Here is a 19,959-nt window from a genome sequence, read left to right as displayed (position 1 = left end):
GACCTCACCGCCAATCGATAATACACTCCACTCATCACTACCCCACTCCCTCCCTCCTCCTCCCCCCTCCTCCCCATCCGCCCCACCTCCTCCCCCATCCTACCGCCTCGCCCCCTCCTCCCCATCTCCTCCCCCCTCCTCCCCATCTCCCTACCCCTCCTCCCCAGCTCCCCTCCTCCCATCTCCCCCAGCCTCCTCCCCTCTCATCCCCCTCCCCTCCCCCTCCTCCCCCGCCTCCCCCGCCTCCTCATCCCCCCCTCCCTTCCCTCTCCCCTCCTCACCCCTCCCTCTCCCCCTCCCCCTCCCCCCTCCCCCCTCCCCCTCCCCCTCCTCTCCCCCCCTCACCCCCTTCCCCTCTCCCCCTCCCTCTCCCCATCCTCCCCCCTCCCCCCTCCTCCCCCCTCCTCCCTCCTCCTCCCCTCCTCCCCCCCTCCCCCTCCTCCCCCTCCTCCCCCCTCCTCCCCCCTCCTCCCCCCTCCTCCCCCCTCCTCCCCTCTCCCTCCTCCCTCCCCCCTCATCCCCCTCCTCCCACTCTTCCCCCTCCCTCCCCCTCCTCCCCTCCTCGCCTCCTCTCCCCCTCCCCCCCTCCTCTCCCCCTCCCTCCCCTCCTCTCCCCCTCCTTCCCCCTCCCCCCTCCTCTCCCCCTCCTCCCCCTCCCCCCTCCTCTCCCCCTCCTTCCCCCTCCCCCCTCCTCTCCCCCTCCTTCCCCCTCCCCCCCTCCTCTCCCCCTCCTCCCCCCTCCTCTCCCCCTCCTCTCCCCCTCCCCCCTCCTCTCCCCCTCCTCCCCCTCCCTCCCCCTCCTCCCCCCTCCCCCTCCCTCCCCCTCCCCTCCTCCCCCGTCCCCCTCCTCTCCCCTCCCCCTCCTCTCCCCTCCCCCTCCTCTCCCCCTCCTCCCCTCCTCTCCCCCTCCCCTCCCCCTCCTCTCCCCCTCCCTCCCCCTCCTCTCCCCCTCCCTCCCCCTCCTCTCCCCTCCCCCTCCCCCTCCTCTCCCCCTCCCTCTCCCCCTCCTCTCCCCTCCCCTCCCTCCCCCTCCTCCTCCTCTCCCCTCCTCCCCCCTCCTCTCCCCCTCCTCTCCCCTCCTCCTCCTCCTCTCCCCTCCTCCCCCTCCTCTCCCCCTCCTCCCCCCTCCTCTCCCCCTCCTCCCCCTCCTCTCCCCTCCTCCCCCCTCCTCTCCCCCTCCTCCCCCCTCCTCTCCCCCTCCTCCCCCCCTCCTCTCCCCCTCCTCCCCCCTCCTCCCCCTCCTCCCCCTCCTCCCCCTCCTCCCCCCTCCTCTCCCCCTCCTCCCCACCCTCCACCACCTCCCCCTCCTCCCCCTCCTCTCCCCCTCCTCCCCCTCCTCTCCCCTCCTCCCCCCTCCTCTCCCCCTCCTCCCCCCTCCTCTCCTCCCTCCTCCCCTCCCCCCCCTCCTCCCCCCCTCCTCTCCCCCCTCCCTCCCCCCTCCTCCCCCCTCCTCCCCCCTCCTCTCCCCCTCCCCCTCCCTCTCCCCCTCCCCCCCTCCTCTCCCCCCTCCTCCCCCTCCCCCCTCCTCTCCCCCTCCTCCCCCTCCCCCCCTCCTCTCCCCCTCCTTCCCCCTCCCCCCTCCTCTCCCCCTCCTTCCCCCTCCCCCCTCCTCTCCCCCTCCTCCCCCCCTCCCTCCCCCTCCTCTCCCCTCCCCCCTCCTCTCCCCCTCCTCCCCCTCCCCCCTCCTCCCTCCCCTCCCCCTCCTCCCCCTCCCCCTCCTCCCCCCTCCCCTCCTCTCCCCTCCCCCTCCTCTCCCCCTCCCCCCTCCCCTCTCCCCTCCCCCTCCTCTCCCCCCTCCCCCTCCCCCTCCCTCTCCCCTCCCCCTCCCCCTCCTCTCCCCCCTCCCCCTCCCCCTCCTCTCCCCCCTCCCCCTCCCCCTCCTCTCCCCCTCCCCCTCCCCCTCCTCTCCCCCTCCCCCTCCCCCTCCTCTCCCCCTCCCCCTCCTCTCCCCCTCCTTCCTCCTCTCCCCCTCCTCTCCCCCTCTCTCCCCCTCCTCTCCCCTCCTCCTCCCTCCTCTCCCCCTCCTCCCCCCTCCTCTCCCCCTCCTCCCCCCTCCTCTCCCCCTCCTCCCCCCTCCTCTCCCCCTCCTCCCCCCTCTCTCTCCCCCTCCTCCCCCCTCCTCTCCCCCTCCTCCCCCCTCCTCTCCCCCTCCTCCCCCCTCCTCTCCCCCTCCTCCCCCCTCCTCTCCCCCTCCTCCCCCCTCCTCTCCCCCTCCTCCCCCCTCCTCTCCCCCTCCTCCCCCCTCCTCTCCCCCTCCTCCCCCCTCCTCTCCTCCTCCTCTCCCCCTCCTCCCCCCTCCTCTCCCCCTCCTCCCCCCTCCTCTCCTCCTCCTCTCCCCCTCCTCTCCCCCTCCCCTCCCCCCTCCTCTCCCCCTCCCCTCCCCCCTCCTCTCCCCCCTCCCCCCTCTCTATTTCACTGTATTAGTGAAAGGGGGTGGGTTGCAGGAGAAGCTCAGAACCAGTTTGCCTGACGAGCTGGTAGAGAGAGAGAAAGAGAGAGAAAACGAGAGAGTGAGTAAAGGGTTAATTACTGTGCCAACTGCTTCTTTCTTAAATGCTGTTAACACAGCCCTGAAATGTGTGTGTGTGCGTGTTTGTGTCGTTTTTCTCACTAACTCCTGCCTTTGCACCAAGTGAGAGGTCCTGGGGGCAGCTCGGACTATTTTTAGTTTTAGGAAGTCCTCAATGTTTAGAATCCTGTACAAACAGTTAGCATTTCATAGAGTGCCCCCGTTGACGTTGTAAACCGCTTTGACCAGAAGCTTACTTAACAAATGCTGACCCAGCGAGCTCAGTGTTTTGCAGCTTGTATGGGGTAGATTATAGAGAACCAAGGAGTGAGAAGCATTGGGAATTGAAGAGTGTTTTAAAAATCATCACTCGAATAGATGCTGTTGCAGTGGGGGGGTAGACATCCAAGTGTAATCAGTTTGTTTCTTTTTGCTGCATTCGGAGGTGTGAGCATGTGTGTGGGCATGTGTTTTTGTGATGCAAGTGTTGTATGTTTGTTTGAGCATGTGTATGTATGTGGTTGTGCCTGTGTGTGTTTTGTGTGAGCGTGTGCCTGTGTGTGTCTGCTTATGTTGGTGCATTTGTTTTTTGTGTGTGTGTGTACAAGAGTGAGAGCGTGTGTGCGTGCATGTGTGTGTGTGAATGTGTGTGCATGCGAGCGCTTGTGAGTGTGCATGTCCGTGTGAGGGAGCATGTGTGTGTTTGTGCATGTTTTTGTGTGTGAGCCTGTGCATGGGTGGTGAGCACATGTGTTTGTACATTTTTGTTTGTGAGTAGGTGTAAACATGCGTGTTTTTGTGTGTGTGGATGTGTTTATGTGCAGTGTTTGTGTGTGTGTGCTCGCATGTGGTCTGTATTTAACACTAGATTAAATCCCAGCACCAGTGTCTAGCTGGCAGTTGGTTTTCCCCACATGAGGATTGGGTAATGGGGCAGGCTGGGGTGAATGATCCACTCCAAGGGAGATTGGACACTGTTTGGCCAGGATGGATGTTGTGTGTGGGTGACATTGGCCATCCCTCCCTGCCACTGCCCGGTCTCTCCAGCCTGAGGCACAGTGGCTGGGCATCTCTGCTTCACAGCCTCTGACTCATTCCCCTTCCCTGAGGCCAGGTTCAGCTTTTGGAAGGGGCCTGGTAGTGGGGAAAGGGGAGGAGGTTTGTGTGAGTGAGCGTGAATGAGGATGTGTGGGAGAGAGGGTGCTGAGGCCAATTTTGGCTACACCGTTGCTATAGAGACAGAGCTCAGATTCAGCAGTGCAGTGTTAGAGAGAGGGAGCGTTCAGGATTCAAAATGTATTGTGTGTGTGTGTGTGTGCGTGCGCGCGCGTGTGTGTATGTGTGTGTGTATGTGTGTGTGCGCGCGCGCGTGTGTGTGTGTGCGTGCGTGTGTGTATGTGTGTCTGTGTGTGCGTCTGTGTGTCTGTGCGTGTGCGTGCGTCTGTCTGTGTGTGTGTATGTGTGTGTGCGCGTGCGCGTGCGGGAGGTGGGGGAGAATCGAGAACAGGATTGTGGGGGGTGGGAGGGGGGACAGTTTCAGAATGAGGGGGTGCCCCATTTCAGATGTGACTGATATAGTACTCCCCATCTCCTGCTCAGTTTCCCTTCCTGATTTAAATTGGTTTGCTGATTGGCTCCCCTTCAGGGAGGGAAATCTTCCCCATACCAGATCTAGGCCTACACGTGACTCCAGACTCACCGCCCGCTCCCCGAACAGCTGCATGGTTGACTCTGAGCTGCCCCAGCCAGACACACAGTTCAAGGGGGAAATTAGACCATAAGACCACAAGACATAGGAGTGGAAGTAAGGCCATTCGGCCCATCGAGTCCACTCCGTCATTCAATCATGGCTGATGGGCATTTCAACTCCACTTACCCGCATTCTCCTCATTAGGGATGGTCTCAGCCTACATCTTGCCACAGAGATAATACGCCATTCTAAAAAATGGTGCTCTCAAATGACCAAGGTGGCTGGTCAGGTCAGGTAAATGCTCCTGATCTTTGTTCTTCGAGCTTTGCAGTGGCTCCTGACTGAGCAAGTCCGATGAAGGGCTTCAATGAAGTCCCAAAGCAATTTGTGGTGAGTGTGGTGCATGGGCTTGGGATTTAAGAGCAGGAGGAGGCGAGTCAGCCCCTCAGCCTGCTCTGCTAGTCAGATCTGATTGTAACTCAGCCCGCTTTCCTCTCTATCCTCCTCAACCCTCAACTGCCTCGTCGATTGAAACTCTCACTACCCCGACCTTCAATATATTCACTGACTTGGCTTTCGCCTGGGGGAGAGAGAACTTTGTAGACTCCTCACCTTCTGAGAGATGTCCCCCTCACCTCTGTCTTCAATGGGTGACCCCCTTGTTTTAAAACCCTGTCCCTTGTTACTACTCTCTGCCGTCTAATCGAGTGGAATATTTTGCACCCTCAGTGTGATTTTTGTGTGATCCAAGTAGAAAAATTCCTATTGGAAAGGAATAGAGGAAAGCTTCAGCATGGAGGGAGGCCATTCACCCCATTGTGCCAGGTCTCCACAAGAGGCACACGTCCAGTCCCGTATTTTCGCCCACCCTTTCCCCATAGTCTGTGTCGCCTTCCTCTTCAGATAATGATCCAAAGCATCGATTGAAGCTGCCTCCCCCCTCCTCCACACTCTTGGACAGTGCATTCCAGACTCTGCTGTGGAGGAGTCCGTGTTGCACTGGAGGGAACAAAGTTTAAAAATCCCACAACAGCTTCTCATCCCAACAGGTTTCTTTGGAAGTGCTAGCTTTCGGAGCACTGCTCCTTCGTCAGGTAGCTGTTGACAAAGGTAAAAATCACACCAGCCCAGGTTATAGTCCAACAGCTACCCGATGAAGGAGCAGCACTCTTAAAAAGCTTGTGCTCCCAAATAAACCTGTTGGGACTAGAACCTGGTGTTGTGTGATTCCAGAGGAAATGACCTGGTGCTCTTCCAGCATCACTAATCCAGAATCTGGTTTCCAGCATCTGCAGTCATTGTTTTTACCTCGTTGTGTGATTCCAGACTGTAACCACCGGCTGGATGAAAACGTTTCTCCTCGTGTCGCTCGTTCAGATGATCATCTTTCCATCTGTGCCCCCTCCGACTCTCAATGCTTCCACCAATAAGCGACAGTTTCTCCTGCGCCACTCTGTTCCAGACCCCTCCTCACCGTTTGAGGATTGGCCCTACCCCCCCCCCCCCCCCCCCCAGCTGTTTGAGGATGTAAACCAGTACAGATATGTTCAGTGAGTGGGCAAAGTACTGGCAGCTGGAGTATGATGTGGGAAAATTGTGAAGTTGTTCTTGACAGGAAGGATGAGCAGAGTGTGTCTGAAATGGAGCGTGACTGCAGAATACTGAGGTGCAGAGGGATCTGGGTGTGCTAGTGCATGGGTCAGAGAAGGTTAGTGTGTACGTACAGCGAGTAATTAAGAAGGCTAAGCATAATCTAATTGCACGACTGAACAGCCAGTTGGACACTAATGCTCTCCTCCTGCTTCTATATTTTATGGTCTTTAATAGAATGCTGTCCTTTATTATGAGAGGAAGCAATAGTTATCCAGGGCTCTGGTAGGAGCATCTTGATCAGCATGTGTAGTTTTGATCTGCTTATTTAAGGAAGGATGGAAATGTATTGGAGGTGGATCAGAGAAGGATTTACCAGACTGATACCTGAAATGAGTGGGTTGTTTTATGAGGACAGGTTGGAATGGCGTATTCAATTCTGATCTCAGGAATAGAGGCAGGGTGCCTGCAGAGTGGAGAGATCTTTTCCAGCACCACTCTAATCTAGACTCTGGTTTCCAGCATCTGCAGTCCTTGTTTTTACCTGGTTACTCTGCAAGTCATGCCCAGAAGACAGCTTTAAGGCTTGGAGCCATGCGCCGCTACCTACATTCCCTACAATTAGACCTACCCCAGCTCAGGACAACACTCTCACAGACCTGCAAAGGACCTCTACTGTAAAAAAAAAACAAGGGATGAACTCAGATTTCTCCAGTTTCCTCATTTCCCCTCCCCCCAACCTTGTCTCAGTCAAATCTCTCGAACTCAGCACCGCCTTCCTAACCTGCAATCTTCTTCCTGACCTCTCCGCCCCCATCCCACTCCGGCCTATCACCCTCACCTTGACCTCCCTCCACCTATCACATTTCCAACGCCCCTCCCCCAAGTCCCTCCTCCCTATCTTTTATCTTAACCTGCTGGACAAACTTTCCTCATTCCTGAAGAAAGGCTCATGCCCGAAACGTCGATTCTCCTGCTCCTTGGATGCTGCCTGACCTGCTGCGCTTTTCCAGCAACACATTTTCAGCTTTAAGGCATGGTCTAGCAGGAGGAGAAAGTGAGGTCTGCAGATCGCTATCAAACCTGCAGACAAGAGTAGTTTGGCGCACTGACCTTTACACCGCTGAGGACAAACGCCAGCTCGCAGATACCTCCTCCTACTGCCCCCTTGACCATGACCCCACCCCCCACCACCAAACCATCATCTCCCAGACCGTCCATAACCTCATCACCTCGGGGGATCTCCCATCCACCGCCTCCAACCTCATAGTCCCACAACCCCGCACCGCCTGTTTCTACCTCCTGCCCAAAATCCACAAACCTGACTGCCCCGGCCGACCCATTGTCTCCGCCTGCTCCTGCCCAACCGAACTCATCTCTGCGTACCTCGACACGGTCCTGTCCCCATTAGTCCAAGAACTCCCCACCTACGTTCGGGACACCACCCATGCCCTCCACCTGCTCCATGATTTTCGCTTCCCCGGTCCCCAACGCCTTATCTTCACCATGGACATCCAGTCCCTGTACACCTCCATCCCCCATCACGAAGGACTCAAAGCCCTCCGCTTCTTCCTTTCCCGCCGCACCGACCAGTACCCTTCCACTGACACCCTCCTTCGACTGACTGAACTGGTCCTCACTCTGAACAACTTCTCTTTCCAATCCTCCCACTTCCTCCAAACGAAAGGAGTAGCCATGGGCACCCGCATGGGCCCCAGCTATGCCTGCCTCTTCGTAGGATATGTGGAACAGTCCATCTTCCGCAACTACACTGGCCCCACCCCCCACCTTTTCCTCCGCTACATCGATGACTGTATCGGTGCTGCCTCGTGCTCCCACGAGGAGGTCGAACAGTTCATCCACTTTACCAACACCTTCCACCCCGGCCTCAAATTCACCTGGACAGTCTCAGATTCCTCCCTCCCCTTCCTCGACCTTTCTATTTCTATCTCAGGCGACCGAATCAACACGGACATCTACTACAAACCGACTGGCTCCCACAGCTACCTGGACTACACCTCCTCCCATCCTGCCCCCTGTAAAAACGCCATCCCATTCTCCCAATTCCTTCGACTCCGCCGCATCTGCTCCCAGGAGGACCAGTTCCAATACCGTACAACCCAGATGGCCTCCTTTCTCAAGGACCGCAATTTCCCCCCAGACGTGGTCGACGTTGCTCTCCACTGCATCTCTTCCACTTCCCGCTCCTCCACCCTTGAGCCCCGCCCCTCCAATCGCCACCAGGACAGAACCCCACTGGTCCTCACCTACCACCCCACCAATCTCCATGTACAGCGCATCATCCGCCGTCATTTCCGCCACCTCCAAACGGACCCCACCACCAGGGATATATTTCCCTCCCCTCCCCTATCAGCATTCCGTAAAGACCACTCCCTCCGTGACTCCCTCGTCAGATCCACACCCCCCACCAACCCAACTTCCACTCCCGGCACCTTCCCCTGCAACCGCAGGAGGTGCAAGACTTGCGCCCACACCTCCCCCCTCACCTCCCTCCAAGGCCCCAAAGGAAACTTCCATATCCGCCACAGATTCACCTGCACCTCCATATACATCATCTATTGCATCCTCTGCACCCGATGTGGCCTCCTCTATATTGGGGAGACAGGCCGGCTACTTGCGGAGCGTTTCAGAGAACACCTCTGGGACACCCGGACCAACCAACCCAACCACCCCGTGGCTCAACACTTCAACTCCCCCTCCCACTCCACCAAGGACATGCAGGTCTTTGGACTCCTCCATCGCCAGACCATAGCAACACGACGGCTGGAGGAAGAGCGCCTCATCTTCCGCCTAGGAACCCTCCAACCACAAGGGATGAACTCGGATTTCACCAGTTTCCTCATTTCCCCTCCCCCCACCTGTCTCAGTCAAATCCATCGAATTCAGCACCGCCTTCCTAACCTGCAATCTTCTTCCTGACCTCTCTGCCCCCACCCCAGTCTGACCTATCACCCTCACCTTGACCTCTTTCCACCTATCACATTTCCGACGCCCCTCCCCCAAGTCCCTCCTCCCTACCTTTTATCTTAGCCTGCTAGACAAACGTTCCTCATTCCTGAAGAAGGGCTTATGCCCGAAACGTCGATTCTGCTGTTCCCTGGAAGCTGCCTGACCTGCTGCGCTTTTCCAGCAACACATTTTCAGCTATAGTCTAGCAGGAGCACAAGTAATGTTGAGAGTTTCTCCAAAGTCATCCTGTGGGGGGGTATTCTCAAATTATGCCACAAGTTGTTCTCAGTTTGCATCTTAGGATATTCTTAAGTCATAGTGTGTGGTCAGGCAGCATTCAAGGAGCAGGAGAGTCAACATTTTGGGCATAAGCCCTCATTGATGACAATGCTGAGAGAGCGCCTTGCTGTTGAAGGGTCAGTTACATGGGACTGCCATTCAGTTCAGAGGGTCAGTGCTGAGGGAGCGCTGCACTGTTGGAAGGTCAGTGCTGAGGGAGTGCAAAACTGTCGGAGGGTCAGTGCTGAAGGAGTGCCAAACTGTCAGAGGGTCAGTGCTGAGGGAGTGCCGCACTGTCGGAGGGTCAGTGCTGAAGGATCGCCGCACTGTCGGAGGGTCAGTGCTGAGGGAGTGTGCACTGTCGGAGGGTCAGTGCTGAGGGAGCACCGCACTGTCGAAGGGTCAGTGCTGAGGGAGTGCCGCACTGTCGAAGGGTCAGTGCTGAGGGAGTGCCGCACTGTCGAAGGGTCAGTGCTGAGGGAGTGCCGCACTGTCGAAGGGTCAGTGCTGAGGGAGTGCCGCACTGTCGAAGGGTCAGTGCTGAGGGAGTGCCGCACTGTCGAAGGGTCAGTGCTGAGGGAGTGCCGCACTGTCGGAGGGTCAGTGCTGAAGGATCGCCGCACTGTCGGAGGGTCAGTGCTGAGGGAGTGTGCACTGTCGGAGGGTCAGTGCTGAGGGAGCACCGCACTGTCAGAGGGTCAGTGCTGAGGCAGTGCCGCACTGTCAGAGGGTCAGTGCTGAGGCAGTGCCGCACTGTCAGACGGTCAGTGCTGAGGGAGTGGGCACTGTTGGAGGGTCAGTGCTGAGGGACTGCTGCACTGTCGAAGGGTCAGTGCTGAGTGAGAGCCGCACTGTCGGAGGGTCAGTGCTGAGGGAGTGCCGCACTGTCAGAGAGTCAGTGCTGAGGGAGTGCCGCACTGTCGGTGGGTCAGTGCTGAGGGAGAGCCGCACTGTCGGAGGGTCAGTGCTGAGGGAGTGGACAGTGTCGGAGGGTCAGTGCTGAGGGAGCAACGCACTGTCGGAGGGTCAGTGCTGAGGGAGTGCTGCACTGTCGAAGGGTCAGTGCTGAGTGAGAGCCGCACTGTTGGAGGGTCAGTGCTGAGGGAGTGGGCACTGTCGGAGGGTCAGTGCTGAGGGAGTGCCGCACTGTCAGAGAGTCAGTGCTGAGGGAGTGCCGCACTGTCGGTGGGTCAGTGCTGAGGGAGAGCCGCACTGTCGGAGGGTTAGTGCTGAGGGAGTGGGCAGTGTCGGAGGGTCAGTGCTGAGGGAGCAACGCACTGTCGGAGGGTCAGTGCTGAGAGAGTGCCGCACTGTCAGAGAGTCAGTGCTGAGGGAGTGCCGCACTGTCGGTGGGTCAGTGCTGAGGGAGAGCCGCACTGTCGGAGGGTCAGTGCTGAGGGAGTGGGCAGTGTCGGAGGGTCAGTGCTGAGGGAGCAACGCACTGTCGGAGGGTCAGTGCTGAGGGAGTGGGCACTGTCAGAGGGTCAGTGCTGAGGGAGTGGGCACTGTCGGAGGGTCAGTGCTGAGGGAGTGGGCACTGTCAGAGGGTCAGTGCTGAGGTAGCGCCGCACTGTCGGAGGGTCAGTGCTGATGGAGCGCCGCACCGTCGGGCAGTCAGTGCTGAGGGAGCGCCGCACTGTCGGAGGGTCAGTGTTGAGGGAGTGCCGCACTGTCGGAGAGTCAGTGCTGAGGGAGTGGGCACTGTCGGTGGTCAGTGCTGAGGGAGTGGGCACTGTCGGAGGGTCAGTGCTGAGGGAGTGCCGCACTGTCGGAGGATCAGTGCTGAGGGAGCGCCACACTGTCAGAGGGTCAGTGCTGAGGGAGTGGGCACTGTCGGAGGGTCAGTGCTGAGGGAGCGCCGCACTGTCGGAGGGTCAGTGCTGAGGGAGTGGGCACTGTCGGGCAGTCAGTGCTGAGGGAGTGTGCACTGTCGGGCAGTCAGTGCTGAGGGAGTGGGCACTGTCGGAGGGTCAGTGTTGAGGAAGTGCTGCACTGTCGGAGGGTCAGTGCTGAGGGAGTGGGCACTGTCGGGCAGTCAGTGCTGAGGGAGTGTGCACTGTCGGGCAGTCAGTGCTGAGGGAGTGGGCACTGTCGGAGGGTCAGTGTTGAGGAAGTGCTGCACTGTCGGAGGGTCAGTGCTGAGGGAGTGGGCACTGTCGGAGTGTCAGTGCTGAGGGAGTGGGCACTGTCGGAGTGTCAGTGCTGAGGGAGTGGGCACAGTCGGGCAGTCAGTGCTGAGGGAGTGGGCACTGTCGGAGGGTCAGTGCTGAGGGAGTGCCGCACTGTCGGAGGATCAGTGCTGAGGGAGCGCCACACTGTCAGAGGGTCAGTGCTGAGGGAGTGGGCACTGTCGGAGGGTCAGTGCTGAGGGAGCGCCGCACTGTCGGAGGGTCAGTGCTGAGGGAGTGGGCACTGTCGGGCAGTCAGTGCTGAGGGAGTGTGCACTGTCGGGCAGTCAGTGCTGAGGGAGTGGGCACTGTCGGAGGGTCAGTGTTGAGGAAGTGCTGCACTGTCGGAGGGTCAGTGCTGAGGGAGTGGGCACTGTCGGGCAGTCAGTGCTGAGGGAGTGTGCACTGTCGGGCAGTCAGTGCTGAGGGAGTGGGCACTGTCGGAGGGTCAGTGTTGAGGAAGTGCTGCACTGTCGGAGGGTCAGTGCTGAGGGAGTGGGCACTGTCGGAGTGTCAGTGCTGAGGGAGTGGGCACTGTCGGAGTGTCAGTGCTGAGGGAGTGGGCACAGTCGGGCAGTCAGTGCTGAGGGAGTGGGTACTGTCGGAGGGTCAGTGTTGAGGAAGTGCTGCACTGTCGGAGGGTCAGTGCTGAGGGAGTGGGTACTGTCGGAGGGTCAGTGCTGAGGGAGTGGGCACTGTCAGAGGATTAGCACTGAGGGAGTGGGCACTGTCGGGCAGTCAGTGCTGAGGGAGTGGGCACTGTCGGAGGGTCAGTGCTGAGGGAGTGGGCACTGTCAGAGGGTTAGCACTGAGGGAGTGGGCACTGTTGGGCAGTCAGTGCTGAGGGAGTGGGCACTGTCGGAGGGTCAGTGTTGAGGGAGTGCCGCAGTGCTGGAATGTCTGAGCTGAGGGAGCGGGTGCTATCGAAGGAAACCTCTTTTGTGTTGAAGCATTAAAGACCAGGGCCTGTCTACCCCTCAAGTCAAAGTGAGAGTTCCAGAACCAAAGCTGGACGATGTGGAGGTAGTTGTCTGTCCTGTGCCCCAGCAGGTAGCTATCCCTCAACCAACATCCAGTCAAGGCGGAGAGTCCCGAGGCCTGATTCCTTAGCAGCAGCTCAGCTGCTCGGTTTACAGAGACAGTGGTGTCGTCTGTGTGTCTGCACGGGGACATACAGTCGTGTTTGGCAAGAGGGCATGACCTCCTTGTCCTGCAGAGCTCTCAGAACGCTGCAGCTAAAAATACAAAGCTGTGCTATTAAAAGCCCTGGGTGGGGGATCGCTGGTGGATGAAAGCTGCTGTCAGAAACTAAAGGCCGTCCACAGGGGTAAACATTCTCTGGTGTGGATTGGTTAGCTCCTGGAACAACTCAGCATTCACTCCCTTCCAAAATAGACTTTATTCTCCTCCCCTGTTTATCCACCTCCCTTACCCAACCTTATCTCACAGACAGACACAAACTCACACTCACACACCCCCACCCCACCCCCACTCAAGTTTCAGTCCCTCTCTCCCTGCATTTCACACACATGTACATGCGTGACACATCCATGCACGTGCATTGACACAGCCACATACATGATGTAAGCTTGCATACATGGACTGACCACTGACCAACACATCTGCACACAAACCCCAACCACTAGACATTTGCATAGACACACATACAGAAGTGCAGAAACAACACACAGACACAGATTTATGCATATATAATGTTTAAGCCCCTCTCTCCCTTTGGTTTGCATACACACGCACAGCGCACGGGCATGCGTACAGAGAAACATGTGCACAGAGACAAACATACAGAGGCACCCAAACACAATGTTTAAGGCCCTTTCTCCCTGCAGTTGCTGGGTTGGCATCTTCACTGAGAGTTTCTCTGGGTTTTGGTCAGTGGGAGGTGGGCGTTGCTTGCCTCTCAAGGTGTTGACCCTCCACAGTCTGTGCGGTATCGGCAGTATAAGGGAGGGAAAGAAGAACTGTTTACCCTCATCTGAAGGACTGTACCAGGCTGCTGCTCACCCACCATACATCACCCTGGGCAGTAATGAAGAGGATACTGCAGGGATGACAGGGCTTAGGTTTTCCCTCCATGCTTCCCATGTTTGGGAGCACGCTAGGGCATGTGGGTGTTTGGAATTGGATCGTTATCTGAAGAGAAACGTGTAGGGTCCAAGGGGAAAGGGGGTGAAGGGGAGGTGGTGCTGGTGGAATCGGGGCCTGTCAATTCTCATTCCTTTCAGACTTTTCGCTTGAGGCTTGACGCAGCTGCGTAGCCCTGTCCGGAGGGGCAGTTGAGCATTGACCAGCACCTTGTGTCACATGTAGGCCAGTATCATGACTCCCCAGTGTAAACAGTGACAAACCCTGGTCATTTAACATCACTGACTAAAGATCCAACCCCCTCAATTTCAGACTTCCCCCAGCTTTTCTTCATTGAGCGTTTCCTAATTTCACCCCCAAAAAAACCCTTGGGCTCACCTTTACACACTGCCCTCTGTATCGAATCTATCAGGGCACTGAAATATCTTAGAAACTTTGATCAAGTCATCACCCGCATTAATCTGTTAAGTTTTGGGGAATACTATGTGACTGACAGACATCCACAAACACTCACGCCCTCCACCACTGCACCATCTGTAAGATGCACTGTAGAAATTCAGCAAGTCTCCTCTGACACATCTTCCAAATTCTGAACTGTAGGGTTATGCAGCTTGGAAACACACTCTTCTGTCCAACTATGTCTGCGTTTGGCCCATACCCCTCCAAACATTTCCTCTTCAAAACAAACCTTGCTGGAGAAACTTGGCAGGTGTGGAGAGAGAGCAAAGTTAATGTTTTGGTTCCAGTGACCCTTTTTCACAACAGTAATCCCCTAGAAGGATGAGGGCAGCAGACAGACAGATGGAGAACACCAGCTCCTGCTGCTTCTCCTCTGAGCCCCCCTATTCCATCCCAATTTGGAACAATAGTCCTTCAGAGTCGCTGGATCAAATTCCAGAAACTCCCTTCCAACGGGGCACGTGGGCTGCTGCAGTCCCGATACCACACAGGGACTGCAGTGGCTCAAGAAGGCAGCTCCCCAACACCTTTTCGAGGGGCGATTAAAGACAGGCGATGGATGCTGGTAAAGCCAAGCACTGCCAACAATCCCATGAAGGTATAAAAGAGAGAAAAGCAGAAAGTGTTGGAATAACTCAGCAGGTCTGCCAGGATCTGGGTGGAGAGTTGGGGAATCAAGAGTTATGAGGAAAAACAGGGAAGTGTACATGAGCAATGCCAGATCAGCTGTGATCTTGTTGAACGGGGGAGCAGGCTGAAGGGGCTGAATGGCCTATTTCTGGTCTGTTCCTATTTCTTATGGTCAAACAGGCTAGTTTGTGTATGTTTGTGTGGTCTCTCCTCGACATTTACCCCCTTGCAGCCCAGGTGATATTCTGGTATCTCTGCAATGCACTCCCTCCAAGGCAGGTACTCCCTGTACAAAATGTGGTGCCAGAGCTGTTTAGAGATCATTTCCCAGACTAATCCCTGGGATGGGGGTGGGTTGTCTGATGAGGAAAGGTAAGCCAGTCTGCGCTTGTGGTTTGAAGAGAGGAAGATGACTTGTTTTGAAATGAAAAGAAAGGAACATGCAGCACGGTGGCTCAGTGGTAAACACAGCTGCCTCACAACGCCAGGGACCTGGGTTCACTTCCACCCTCTGGCATCTGTCTGTCTGTCTGTATGGAGATTGTCCCCGTGTCTGCGTGGGTTTTCTCCCACACTTCAAAGATGGGCAGATTAGAAGATTTGGCCATGCTAAATTGTCCCATAGTGTCCAGGGATGTACAGGTTAGGGTGGATTGGCCGTGCTAAATTGTCCCATAGTGTCCAGGGATGTGCAGGTTAGGGTGGATTAGCCGTGCTAAACTGTCCCCGTAGTTCCCAGGGATGTGCAGGTTAGAGTGAATTGGCCGTACTAAACTGTCCTGTAGTGCCCAGGGATATGCAGGTTAGGGTGGATTGACCATGCTAAATTGTCCCATAGTGCCCAGGGATGTGCAGGTTAGGGTGGATTGTCCGTGCTAAATTGTCCCATAGTGCCCAGGGATGTACAGGTTCGGGTGGATTGGCCGTGCTAAATTGTCCCCATGGTGCCCAGGGATGTGCAGGTTAGAGTGAATTGGCCGTGCTAAATTGTCCTGTAGTGCCCAGGGATATGCAGGTTAGGGTGGATTGGCCGTGCTAAATTGTCCTGTAGTGCCCAGGGATATGCAGGTTAGGGTGGATTGGCCGTGCTAAATTGTCCCGTAGTGCCCAGGGATATGCAGGTTAGGGTGGATTGGCCGTGCTAAATTGTCCCATCGTGCCCAGGGATGTGCAGGTTAGGGTGGATTGGCCATGCTAAATTGTCCCATAGTGCCCAGGGATGTGCAGGTTAGGGTGGTTTGGCCGTGCTAAATTGTCCCGTAGTGTCTAGGGATGTGCAGGTTAGGGTGGATTGGCCATGCAAAATTATCCCATAGTGCCCAGGGATGTGCAGGTTAGGGTGGATTGGCCGTGCTAAATTGTCCCCCTAGTGTCCAGGGATGTGCAGGTTAGGGTGGATTGGCCGTGCTACATTGTCCCGTAGTGTCTAGGGATGTGCAGGTTAGGGTGGATTGGCCATGCAAAATTGTCCCATAGTGCCCAGGGATGTACAGGTTAGGGTGGATTGGCCATGCTAAATTATCCCATAGTGCCCAGGGATGTGCAGGTTAGGGTGGATTGGACGTGCTAAATTGTCCCCCTAGTGCCCAGGGATGTGCAGGTTAGGATGGATTGGCTGTGCTAAATTGTCCCGTAGTGCCCAGAGATGTACAGGTTAGGATGGATTGGCTGTGCTAAATTGTCCCGTAGTGCCCAGGGATATGCAGGTTAGGGTGGATTGGCCGTGCTAAATTGTCCCGTAGTGCCCAGGGATATGCAGGTTAGGATGGATTGGCTGTGCTAAATTGTCCCGTAGTGCCCAGGGATGTCCAGGTTAGGGTGGATTGGCCTCGGAATATGTAGAGTTACAATGATAGTGAAGTGGGGGAGGTAGGATGCTCTTCAGAGGCTCGGTGTGGATTTGATGGGTCCAGTGGCCGGCTTGCACACTGTAGGGATTCTATGATTCACTGGGTTTCATTCTGCAAGTGGAGGCGTGTTGACCGTGCACAGTGTTTGGGAGAGTGTGCGGGGGGGAGGGGGGTGGTGGTGGTGTTTGAATGCACGAAAGCTGGTGTACAGATCCACAGTTACTCTTCAGTCAACCTTCTGACTCTCTCTGCCTTCCAAGGTGCTGCTTTCTTGAGCTGCTTCTTCGAGTTGCTAATTAATGTGCAAAGCAGAGAGTTCTGGCAGTGTTGTTGCCTTAAATAGAATGCAGTCAGTTCTCCACCCACTGTACCTGTTTATATCTGGAGCTGTGTACCCCAGCCTACTTAACACCTTGTTCCCAGCACTCCAAGGTTCACCGTGGTGGACTTCAGTCTCCTCTGTCAATGAAGATAAACGTGAGGGCTGCCTTGTTGTGTTTGTATGGAAAAGAACATTGCTTGATAGACCACGGACTCCACAATTTGAACCGTGCACTGAGTATGGGAGTTGGGAGGTCATGTTGTGGCTGCACAGGACATTCGTTAGTCCAATTTTGGAATACTGCATTCAATTCTGGTCTCCCTGCTACAGGAAGGATGTTGTGAAACTTCAAAGGATTCAGAAAAGATTTACAGGGATGTTGCCGGGGTGTAAGGTTTTGAGCTATGGGAGAGGCTGAATAGGCCGGGGCTGTTTTCCCTGCAACATCGGAGGCTGAGGGGGTGACCTTTACAGAGGTTTATAAAATCATGAGGGGCATGGGTAGGTGAATAGCCAAGGTACTTTTCCCAGGGTATGAGAGTTCGAAACTAGAGAGCATAGGTTTAAGGTGAGATGGGGAAAGATTTAAAAGGGACCCAAGGTGCATTTTGTTCACACAGAGGGTGGTGCGTGTGTGGAATGAGCTGCCAGAGGAAGTGGTGCAGGCCGGTATAATTACAACATTTAATTGGCATCTGGACGAGTATATGAATCGGAAGGGCCAGGTGCTAGCAAATGGAACTATGTAGAATATCTGGTTGGCATGGACAAGTTGGACCGATGGGTCTGTTTCCGCACTTGTTTCCGGGGAATGAGCAGCAGCGCGGACTTCAGAACACAAATAGACCAACCGGCATGTCAACGATGGCAGAGCTGTCTCGCGGGGCTGATGGGCAACTCCTGCTCCTGGTTCTTAGATCAGAGATGATAAAGTGTGAGGCTGGACAAACCACAGCAGGCCAGGCAGCATCCGAGGAGCAAGAGAGTCAATGTTTCAGGCTTAACCCTTCTTTAGGACCTCCACTCTGTTGCTCCACGGATGCTGGCTGACATCCTGTGGTTTTTCCAGTGCCACACTTCATCGACTCTGTGTTGCTTAGGTTCTGATTCAACTCCCACCCTCCCCGGTAGGAAAAGGGGAAGCAGACGCAGGGAATCACTAACCCCTTCAAGGTTACCTCCAAGCCCCACCCACCCACCCCCACAATACACGCATCACCCCGATTGAGAACGATATGGGCTGTTCCTACAGTGTGACCGAGTCAGAATCCTGGATCTTCCTTCCTAATGGGGCACAGTGTAGACTACAGCACGGTCAAGAAGGCAGCTCACCCCCAATGTGGTAAATGCTGCGCCCAGCCAGTGAGAGCCAGACCCTGTGAATGAATTTTTAAAGACCACACTGTAAGCACTACCAGTCTCCATGTTACAGACAGAAAAGTGGGGAGGGGGAGACAGTGGCTCAGTGGTTAGCACTGCTGCCTCTCAGTGCCAGGGACCCTGGTTCGATTCCAGCCTCAGGTGGCTGTCTGTGTAGAGTTTGTGGAGGCCATTCAGCCCGCTCCTGGAACCTGTTGAACAGGAGGAGGGCATTCCCCCTGCCCTCCCCAAACAAGAGGAACTGCAAGCTCACACTGTATACCTGCCTTTGCCTCTTCTCCATGAATACCTTAAATTAACAAAATATGTCTCTCCGATGGAAAATCAATCACCCCATTGTTGATGGCCATTTGTGGGGTATTTCCAGACTCTCATCCTACATCCAAATGTGTGCAGCAATGTTTCTTCATGCCCCCTCTGAAAGGTCTACCTTTTGATTTCTTGGCAATGTCCCCCATTGCCCAAATTCCAACCCAGAGGAGCAGACATAGGGTCAACGGAGAGAAACTGTCAGCTCCCCGAAATATCCCAAAAAACTCAATCAAACTGGTTCCACAACCTTCGAAATTCTTGGGATCACAAACTGAGATTACATTTGGTCTCCCCTCATCTTTTAACCTCTTGCAGTCCTGATACCTCCCTGGGGGATTCCACTCCACACTCCCTCCAAGGTGGGCTGTAATTCCTTCCTGAAGGCTAGGTGTCCGGAACTGGAGGGAGTTCAGAAGAGATTCGCTGGAATGATGATTCCAGAGGTGAGGGCTTTGTCTTCATCGAATCTGAATTGTTACAGTGTGGAAGGAGGCTATTCGATCCATCAAGGGCATCTAAGAGCATCCCCCGCAAACCTATCTCGGCATTTCCCATAGCCAGTCCATCTGATCTACAGGAGAAAGTGAGGTCTGCAGATGCTGGAGATCAGAGATGGAAATGTGTTGCTGGAAAAGCGCAGCAGGTCAGGCAGCATCTAGGGAACAGGAGAATCGACGTTTCGGGCATTAGCCCTTCTTCAGGAAAGAAGGGCTAATGCCCGAAACGTCGATTCTCCTGTTCCCTAGATGCTGCCTGACCTGCTGCGCTTTTCCATCTAATCTACACACGATGGAACAATTTAGCACGGCCAATCCACCCTAACCTGCACATCCCTGGGCACTATGGGACAATTTAGCACGGCCAATCCACCCTAACCTGCACATCCCTGGGCACTATGGGACAATTTAGCACGGCCAATCCACCCTAACCTGCACATCCCTGGACACTATGGGCATGGCCAATCCACCCTAACCTGCACATCCCTGGGCACTACGGGACAATTTAGCACGGCCAATCCACCCTAACCTGCACATCCCTGGGCACTATGGGACAATTTAGCACGGCCAATCCACCCTAACCTGCACATCCCTGGGCACGATGGGACAGTTTAGCACGGCCAATCCACCCTAACCTGCACATCCCTGGGCACTATGGGACAATTTAGCACGGCCAATCCACCCTAACCTGCACATCCCTGGACACTATGGGCATGGCCAATCCACCCTAACCTGCACATCCCTGGGCACTACGGGACAATTTAGCACGGCCAATCCACCCTAACCTGCACATCCCTGGGCACGATGGGACAGTTTACCACCGACCTTTACACCGCTGAGGCTAAACGCCAGCTCGTGGACACCTCCTCCTACTGCCACCTTGACCATGACCCCACCTCCCACCACCAAACCATCATCTCCCAGACCGTCCATAACCTCATCACCTCGGGGGACCTCCCATCCACCGCCTCCAACCTCATAGTCCCACAACCCCGCACCGCCCGCTTCTACCTCCTGCCCAAAATCCACAAACCTGACTGCCCCGGCCGACCCATTGTCTCAGCCTGCTCCTGCCCAACCGAACTCATCTCCACATACCTTGACACGGTCCTGTCCCCCTTAGTCCAAGAACTCCCCACCTACGTTCAGGACACCACCCACGCCCTCCACCTCCTCCATGATTTTCGCTTCTCCGGTCCC

Source organism: Chiloscyllium plagiosum, unplaced genomic scaffold, assembly GCF_037043375.1.
Source record: "Chiloscyllium plagiosum isolate Xiang-an unplaced genomic scaffold, Cpla_swu_hap1 HiC_scaffold_51, whole genome shotgun sequence".
NCBI classification, from domain to species: Eukaryota; Metazoa; Chordata; class Chondrichthyes; order Orectolobiformes; family Hemiscylliidae; genus Chiloscyllium; species Chiloscyllium plagiosum.
The sequence above is the reverse complement of the archived record's forward strand: the minus strand, read 5'-3'. Positions refer to the sequence as shown.